Raw genomic sequence first — 10,161 nt, 5'->3', positions numbered from 1 at the left:
TGGGAGTAAAAGGCCATTGTGATGGGAGTCAGTGTGATCTTGAGGAGTGTCAAGTAGTATTCCTGGGATGAAATGGGAGGTATTTCTAAGAGAAGTGGTATTTCTGGGAGAAAATGTCTTGTTTTGGGGAGAAAATGTCCTATTTTGGGGGGCAGAAGCTGGTATTTCTTTGACACTGCCATCTTGATGGGGGTGTGATCTTGAGGAGAGTAAAGCAGCATTTTTTGGTAGAGAATGGGAGCTATTTCTTGGAGTAGTGGTATGTGTGGGGGAAAATGAGTTCTATTGGGGATGAAAATGGTCTAGGTGTGATAAAATGCCACATTTCTGGATGAAACTGTCCTCTTGAGGAGTGTAATGTTGTATATTCGGGAGGAAATTGAAATATTCATACGAGTCCTGGTATTTCTGAGAGAAAATGTCCTCTGTTTGGAGAAAATGTCATCTTGAGGATTGTATAAGAAGAAAGCTTCATATATTTAAGAGACAACTGGTATTTCTGGCAGAAACACATTTGGGAGATGAAACGGCCGTAGGATTGTTAGGAGTGTGAAGTAGTGTAAATGGGAGGAAATGTGAAGTATTTGTAAGAAAGCTGGCATTTCTGGGAGAAAAGATGGTATTTCCGGGGGAAAATGTCCTCTGTTTCGGGGAATGCTGGTATGTCTGGAAGGAAATCTAATTTGGGAGGAAACTGTGATATGAAGTCTAGAAAAGTATGATGGTAAGTCTCATCCTGTGGAGTGTGAAGTAGTACTTGTGGTAGAAAATGTCATCTGTTTGGGAGAATGGTGATATTTGTGGGAGAAAAGATCGTATTTTTGTTGGAAAAAGTCACCTTTGGCATTGTCATATAGTATTTTGTGGATGAAGCGTGAAGCATATCTCAGAAAAGCTGTATTTAAGGTAGAAAACTTCATCTGTTTGGGGAGAAGGCTGTTTTTTCAGGGAGCAAGTCTCCTTCTTTGGGGAGGAAATGTCCTCTTTTGGATGGCCGAGTAGTACTTGTGGGAGGAAATGCCACGTATTTGGGAGAAGGGTGGTATTTGTGGGGGGAAATGGCATAGGTCTGGTAGAAAATGTATTCTTGAGGATTAAAACATGATAGTTGTGGTGGAATAGATCGTGTGTTTGGGCAAAAAGCAGTATTTCTGGGAGCTAATCTCATTGGATTGGAGAAAGCTGGTATTTCTGGGAGCTAAGGTGTTCTTTTTGGAAGAAGATGCCATCCTCTGGGTGAAAAACGGGAATTTCTGGGAGAAAATGTCATCGAAGGAGGAGAAAGCTGGAACTTCAGGGAGCAAATGAGATAAATGAGGGAGAAACGTGGGAAACGGTGGGAAAGACTGTCTTGTAGAGGAGAGCAACTGCGGTATTTTTGGTGTGCCAAGTGGTCTCGGGGAGAAAATATGGTAAACACGGGAGAAAATGTCCACTGGAGGAGTGTCAAGTAGTATTTTGGAGAGAAAATGTCAGGTATTTCTCAGAAAAGTGCTTTTTCGGGGAGACTTGATCTCTGTGCTCAAATGACATATTTCTGGGAGAAAATGTCTGATGTGGGGGGGAGAAGGTCATGTATCCGTGAGAAAGCTGGTATTTCTGGGAGAAAATGCCAGGTATTGGTGAGAAAACAGATGCTTGAGAGGGAAAAGGCCATATTTTTTTTTTTTTTATATATATATAAATGTAAGAAAAGGCCATCTCTTTGGGATCTGGTAAGAAGTGTATATATAAAAAAAATAAAAATAGGTATGTTGCTTCCAGACAGTGTTCTTCTACTTTTGAATTAGTTTTGGCTCAAAAACTTCTTGAGTCATGTGGTTCTACTGCATATTTATTGAACTTTAAATGGCTCTTACATATTATTTCCCAGTTTACATTCTTAACCCCACAAAAGCCTTCAGTATTGATAGCATTTTAGTAATAAGCTTAACAGATTGTCATCCCTTTTCCATGCATAATCTCTGTTTTTCTTTGAATCTATCATAATTTGAAGCATAATATATCTTTGCTTTGACTGTGAAAAGTTGATCTCTCCATACTCCATGTCACATGCTGCCAAGAGGTCACCCCGTAGCCTTCTTTTAACCAGGCTGAACAAGTCCATGTCCCTTAGCCTGTCTTTGTAGGGGAGGTGCTCCATCCCTCTATCATCTCTGTGGCTCTCCTCTGGACCTTAACAACTCCCTTTCCTTCTTGTATTGGGGGCCCCAGACCTGAACATAATACTCCAGATAACGCTTAATGCTTGAATCTTTCTACAAATCTGCTCATTTATGATTAGCTGCTATGATTAGCTGTGTCAATGCACACAATGGTAAAATATTCTTACATTCTAAGAAAACATGTCTATTTAAAATTCAGAGTTTAGATAGAAATATAGAGTCTAACTTGTAGATGTCTGAACTGATGAACATTCCTCTAATTATTAATGCAGTAATGCAGCATCTCATTTGAGCCTAAAGAGTTCTGGTCACTCACTCAAATATTTCAAGCACTCGGATGTTTGATGTAGCTGTCAATAGGAATTGCAAAGTCAGAGCTCCACACAACAGATGTCCAGGGTAGCCCTATGGATTTAATTCTGCTTTCTGCAATATAGCTTCACAAGGCTGTGATTAGAATCAACCACTTACATATTCTTATCATTTACTGCATTAGTGCATTAGCAAATATGCAAGTCAGCCTTCAGCTTTTCAGTTTACAGATGATGCGCAATGAAAGCAGAGAGGATTTACTGATTAACTTGTTGGAATAAAAGATACTACAAAGTTGCTTCCTTTTACAAGCACTTCTCAGATGTGATCAACCAGCTCCTAAACACATGCAGTGACTTAAGATGTCTTAAGATGATTTAAGACATGTGAGACACAAAAGGATTATTATTATTATTTTTTTTTTTTGAAGTAGAGCCAAAGAAAATGAGCTACAGTTGCAAAATAGACCTTCAAGTTGTAAAATAAATATTCAAACAATTTATTTAATACTGGCTACTTTATAAATATCTTACACTGAAACCTGACTTAGGTATATTTTGATTTAGAAATCAAATTTAATGTATGAAAAGTTAGTATAAAAGCATTTTATTTAAAGCATAGGTTTTGCTAGCAACGATTAAACGAGGGACAATAAGAATATAATATGTGGTTGTTCCGGATTCCCTGAACACAGTACTCCAGTAGCAGTCATAACCATTTTTTCTTTAACAATCTTTCTTTATTATTTGCTTTCATTTTTTTTCATGTTTTTTTTTTTTCTTCTATTTTTCTGTTTATTGTTCATATATCCAGATTAAGTCTTTAAAATAATGTCCTTTGTGCTAAACTTTGAAATTATTCGTGGAGTACTAAGTGTTTTGAGTTGTGTTATTTGACTTTGGTGATTGTTTGCTATTCTAGACCAAATGGGTGTAGTTTTTGGTATGTTTGTTCCCAAGAACTAGTATTCTGTCATCAAAATTACTAATTGTTATAAATTATGAAGTGGATATGAATTTGTATATGCACCATCTACTCTTTATGACCCTATGGTCCATTATGCCTGAATTCAAATATAAAAATAACCATTATCAGAACATTTGATTAGACTTTTATACAAACTTGTCTAATCTAAGTACATATTGCTAGAAGATAAATGGATAGCGTTAGGACAGTATACATCTCATACTGAAGTGTTTTAGGAACCTAGGACAAATTATGTTTCTGAATTTAGGTATCTTTCACCAGCTGAGGCACACTCAGGCATTTTGTCTGTCCAGCAGTTGTTGTCTCATCTCATACCTCCTTCACATCTACAGAGCTATAGGGATGTCTTTGTTACTTAAGCATCTCTGGCACTAAGTACCCTAATTCAGCTTTTCTAACTAAACATAGTTTTTACCTCAGCTCAGAAATGCATCTCATTTCTGAAATGAAATGCATGCCATTTGCATTTCAGTTATATCTAACTAAAATGTGTATTATGTTGAATATGTGTTCAGAAACATATGTAATGAATTCAGACTTCTGTGTCTCCTTCTCTCTCTATCTACTGTGTTTAGGATTGAACCTCTAATGGTAGATGCAGTATGTCAATGGTTTACAGGCCAGTTCAGCCTGGTTCCATGACTAATGGGTCAGGGGGACCCACAGACCCACACCTTGGGAAAGGGGGAAGGGGAAAAGGGGTAGAGAGGGTAAAGGGTAGAGAGATGGGCCTAAAAATGAAACAACAATGATCTGAGGAGAAAAGTTGATTTACTAAATGAGATATTGAAATGCAAGATAACACAATATAATATAATATAATCGAAATGGAAGCTAAGAAATCAAATAAAATGAGAGTGTCCAAAAAACAAAGGCCTTACTCTAACGCTGAAGGTGAGATGGCTAGGGAGCACACACGCTGTAGAGATGAGCGGAAAGGAAAAAGGAGATGTCTCATGATTTGCAAACAGTTTTGTTTTCCCATCCAAACAGAAAATAAAAACGTAAAGTCCTCTGGGCTATATAGTTGTCTTCTGAGACAGCTATACCTAGAAATATCAACAATCCACAGAACTGGAGCATTAACTCTTTAACTCCCAGTGCACTACCTGATGTTAAGATGTGAAATACCAATTACAAAAATCCTGAAACTGTGATACAGTTGAAATGCCCCATCCCTTGCAGTGGTTGTATGATGTGACAACCTGTATCGGAATGTTTAATTTTGCAAGCTACAGCATCTGACTTACAGGGAGAGATTTCTTCTGCTTCTGATTGCTCAGAACAAACCCATCAGGGTTAGATACATTAATCTTCTGTGATGCAGACCCAAACACGAAAAGTTAGCTAGCCTATTTGCTGTCATTAAGGAAATAAATAAGATTGACTGTCCCATTGCATCCACAGGAGGGGACTTCAGCTCTTCTGTGAGATGCTCAGTAGTGCTCCTTCTCAATGTTTAACACCATCTGCCTCTCCAGTGTGGCATTAAACACAAATCACACCAGGACTACAGCAAGCTATTGGGAGAAAGACTCTACTGGGATTCCTGTTCTTCCTATAGCCCTCCTGGATGCCACAGGAGTGGCTGTTGTCTTATGTGTTGCCTCAAGTGTTCTAATTTCAGTAACAACAGTAACACTTGAGATAGACAAAGTAAACCTCTTAAAAAGCCCAGAGAAGTCATCTGCTGCTTGAGATAGCTTGCAAAAGAAAATTCAGTTGTCTATAAACGTGTTCTTTTTCACTCTCTACATTTCTTGGACATGGAGGTTGTTAATGATTTTGCATACATCAATGCAAGTGCAATTCACCGTAGTTCTGACATACAGTCTAATTGGCTTTAATATATAATTTTATTTTTTGAATGCTAACGTTTATGTAATGACTTTCTAATTGATTTTTTCTTTATAAAGGACCATTGATTCATTCCCTTCAGTGAAACTCAGTTAACTTTCTAAGAGAATTTATGAAAAGAAGGATGTGCTACTGCTACTTTCTTTCTACCTTCCTTTCTCTCTTCTATAAAATGTGTTATTTCTATTCATAAGCAAGCTTCTGCAAAGATAAACAAAGCTAAACAACTGTGCTTTATGTATGAGTATGAAATAGGTTCCTTATAAAAAATGTGTCTCTTCAAAGATGGATTGAGCTCTTGTGGCACTCTTCCTAAAAACTACATATTCATCATGTCTTATGATATATTAGCATGACAGCTATTTAACATTTGTAACAAGTTATTCTAAGCAATCAGACTGAATTGTACACAGATTATACGAACTGATGTTATTTTACAAAAATAGAAATGATAAATTTTAAATGGAAGCATAAGCTATGGTGTTATCACATTGTTTATGTCATTGTGAATTAAGTTACAGCTGATTTTATATGAAGTACAAAGACTGTGAGGAAGTTTTCTGTTATTGTACAATATACAATCCCAGCTAGATAATAATAAGTTAATGAGACTGATAATTGGAAACAAAAACAGAATAGAAACCCACACTGTTATTTAAGTCTGATTTTTTACACCAGTGACAGAGGAAGAAGATCTAATTAAAAAATATGCCAGCACGTTTAAAACCAAACCTATACAGATATTGCAAATTAGATCACATTGTCATTTTGCAAGCTGTTCCAGACAAACCACCAGTTTGGCTTAATTACGTGATTACTTTGATGTTCTGCAAGTGTATCCGTTTCATCATAATTTGCCAGGAACTTGCAAAGGAGATGACATGCATAACATTGAACTATTCCTTAATACAAAGCAAAAGGCACAATGAGATCCAATTCCTAGAGGATCAAAACAGATATAGCCTAGGTGAAAATAAAGCCTATTTTAAAGAGTAAACATTATTAACTATTGGATGATCTTCTGTAGGGTGTTTGTCAATTCTGTCTTCCATTACTATAAGTTTTGAAATTAAGAGTGAATAACCTTCTAAATGTTTCACTATGACCCTGACTGAGAACTCATTAACTGAACTGTTTCATAGGAGTCTGTTCTGTGTCTTACTTCTTACTAGATTACTTCTTACTTCTTACTAGATTATCATAATGCTCTCATTTGGACACTGAGTCTCTCTTTTAATAAATAAATAAATAGTAATTATTTATATTTTATATTTTAAGAGAGATGTAAAAACAGTGCATCTATTGTTTTTATTTTTAAAGGATCAGTACAAAAATTTGTACTGAGAACAGACTTCTGAGGGTATAATGGATATTATCTCCTTTTTACAGACAGAATGAGTTTCATAGACATTGAGTTGTTAGGTCTAAATTCAAACAGTATGCGAGCAACAAAATGAAAACTTCCAACCACCATTCCTGGCTCCGGTGCTTGTACCATTGCATTACATGTATTTACAAAGTTTTATCAAACCGCTGTAAAGATGTTTCCTGCAGGTATTCTGAACATTTGTAAACATGGTTTCAAAGTACTCTCAAGCTCTATTTTAGTTTAGGCCTTTAACTTTGTATATTAAAATTTCCGTTGCCTGCTTCTACACCAGTAAGAAAACATGAAACCATTAATAGCAGAGATGCACTCTGTTGGTATCTAAATTTTCCTTTATTCAGTCCATAAAGGCTATCATCTCAACTCATTGATACAACTAGCAGCCTGATACAAAGCAAAGCTAGACTCAAAATATCACCACTTCCTTTTTTAAAAAATCCTGACTGCCGAAATTAATAATAAGAAGAAAGACATACCAGAATCAGATAAATCAGATACCTCATGCTGCATAAATTAACAAATGACTTGTAAATAACTAGTTACCAATTGACTAAATGTTAAATATTCTAAGATTTGTAATACAGTGTAAAATTAAGTTTAGGAAAATTCTGTTGCAAATAAACTTGAATCTTTTAGGAATCGTTTTCCATCTATTAGTTTTTTTTTAAAAAAAAAAAAGAGAGAGAGAGAGCTGGAGTGGGGGAGAAGCTAGCAACAACATAACAACATAGTACAGTCATTTCTTAGATTTTAGGTGAGGGAATAATGTACGCCCTAGAAAAGCAAGTATACTTTTGAGTGAGTGTACCAAATTCAGGTGCTGAGGAAGCAGCAAGCACAGATTGCCACAGTGCTGTGAGAAGTGAGGTGTAGCTGCTTTGTGCCAGACACAGCTGTTTCAGCTGGCTCCACTGACCCCACCACAGGGTGCAGTCAGGCCCCTCAACCATGGGCAAGTGCCTTGGGATGAAGAAAGCTTGGAAATCCAAAATGCTGCCTGGCATTAAGAGGAAAAGAGTGAGAAACAATCCTGCAAGTAGCTCGGGGAGGAGGTGCATCCAGCAGAGTTCATTGTGCTGTTCTGGAGAGCCTGTGCTGGAGCAGGGAAAGGTGTGAGGAGGAAAGGTCAGCAGAGACGATCAGCTCTGAGACAGTTAGAAGGGTCAGAAATGGAGGGGTGGCGTAGGCCTGAAAAGCAGGCAGTAACATAGGCTCTGTGCTCTCTGTGTTTGTTTCTCTCCATCTCATGTTATTTGTTTGGAAACAAATTACTTTTCCCCAAGCTAAATCCGTTTTGACCATGATCACAATCTGTAAGTAATCTCTATGCCATCAGGTTTTCACTTAATTTGGAAATTTAGGAAACTATGAGCTACGGTGTTATGACAGAATATATTCCCCACATAACCTGCAGTGCTTTAAATAAGCTAGTCTAAAAATTCTGCAAATTAAGTGAATAGTTTACTTAAAACGTTTTAGTTTTAGTTAAAACATTTTAAAAAAGAGAATGTTGTTTTGTAATATCTTTTTTTTCCTCAGTTCTGTTTCTGTGCATCTAGATAGCCATGTTATCATTGTATGTATTTCCAAAACCTGAGACAAAGTTCTATTTGGCTTTTATTGATTATTTGAAATCAATTTTTAGGGATCAGATCCATCATATAAACTATATTTTAAATATTGATTATTTTAACATTTGAAATGCAAAGCAAGAAAATGTAAAGCTTGAAGTGGCAAAAGAGAGAGGTTCTGTGGCTAAGACAAGTTTAGAAGTGAGGATGTCCAGACTCCACGCCCAGTGCTGAGGTTTTTTATTAACTAAATATTTGGCAAAAATTTGTATTCTAAATTTTTAAAGTGCCTAGTCTCACATCTCTTCAGTGTGCTCCCCTGCTTTAATCAGACTGTTTCCTCACCTACAAGTGGTATTGCTGATTAGTTCTCTCAAATTTTACATGTACATGTAAGTGGTTTTTCTTCATTTGAAAAGAAAGCACAATTCTCAGAATGTTTGGCTTTACATGAAATCATTGGATGGCCTTGCTAAATCTGAATAAATGCCATGGAGCAATAAATTTAATAAATAAATCACAAAAAATAAAAATAAAATAAAAATAAAAATATGTATTTGAAATGAATCTTCTACGGGTATCTCAACCAGAAAAGGTGAGTCCAAGAGGGTGTACCCCCCCGAAAGAGTGACACAGGCAAGATGGTAACAGCAGATAAGGAGAAGGCTGAGGTACTCAAAAAATTTTTACCTCAGCCTGTTCTGATGAGTGCACAGCACAGCACACAGCCCTCAAAATACTGGTTCACAGTGAGGGGATTGGAGAAGAAACATCCTTCCCGCTGTAAACAAAGATCAGGTTCAGGATCACCTGAGGAATCTGAACATCCACAAGACTATGAGTCCTGATGAGATGCATCCCAGAGTCCTGACGGAATTGGCTGATGTAGTTGCCAAGCATCAAACATATTAGAAAAGCCATGTCAGTCAACTGAATGCCCTGGATACTGGGAAAAAGACAACATCACACCAATTTTTAAGAAAGTAAAAAGGACAACACCAGAAACTAGCAACCTGTCAGTATCTCTCGTGTGCCAGAGAAGGTTGTGGAACAGATCCTTCCAGAAGATATGCTAGGGCACATGGAAGACAGAGAGGTGATACGGGAGAACCAGCATGGCTTCACCAAGGGCAAATCCCGCTTGACCAACCTACTGGCCTTCTATGATAGTGTCCCTGTGTCAATGGATAAGGGAAGAGTCATTAATGTCTGTGTGGACTTCAGTAAGACTTTTGACATGGTACCCCACAACTTCCTTCCCTCCAAATTGGAAAGATATGGATTTGATGGGTGGACTGCTTGACGGACGAAGAACTGGCTGCAGGATCGAGTCCAAAGAGTGATGGCCAATGCCTCAATGTCTGGATGGATATAAGTGATGAATGGTGTCCCTCAGAGGCTGGTGCTAGTTTTCTACTAGAGAAAGCCAGTCTGGTTTCTTTTGAGGAGACAATATTCAACAAAGAGCTGAAAATACTTCTGCAGCTTTTTCAGTTTATGTTCACTTGGATAATTTATTTGCACAGAAGAATAGCAAGAAGTATGAATCACTCTCTTTAAGGGACAAACCAGTAATTTTAAACTCCTGTATGGTAACTACACTGAAGAATTATTTCAGCAGCAATATCACCAATATTGCATACTAATTTACAGTTCCTTACTTATGAATACATGAACGGAAATTATTCTCACAGCTAATCCAGTTCTTATGAAAAAAAGCCAAATCAGTGTAAATTTCTTTTCAGAAAGTCAAAGGTGACCCCTCCAAAAAGAAGCTGATGAAAAATGATGAGAAATCTGCTTCAGGTAGAAGCATGGGGAATAAACAAACCGCACCAAGTGATAAAGCCTGAAAAACTTCATCAAGCAAAATAGAAGCAAT

The sequence above is a fragment of the Phasianus colchicus genome, chromosome 27 (genome assembly GCF_987193195.1).
Source record: "Phasianus colchicus chromosome 27, bPhaCol1.hap1.1, whole genome shotgun sequence".
In the NCBI taxonomy this organism is placed as follows: domain Eukaryota; kingdom Metazoa; phylum Chordata; class Aves; order Galliformes; family Phasianidae; genus Phasianus; species Phasianus colchicus.
This window is presented reverse-complemented; position numbering follows the sequence as displayed.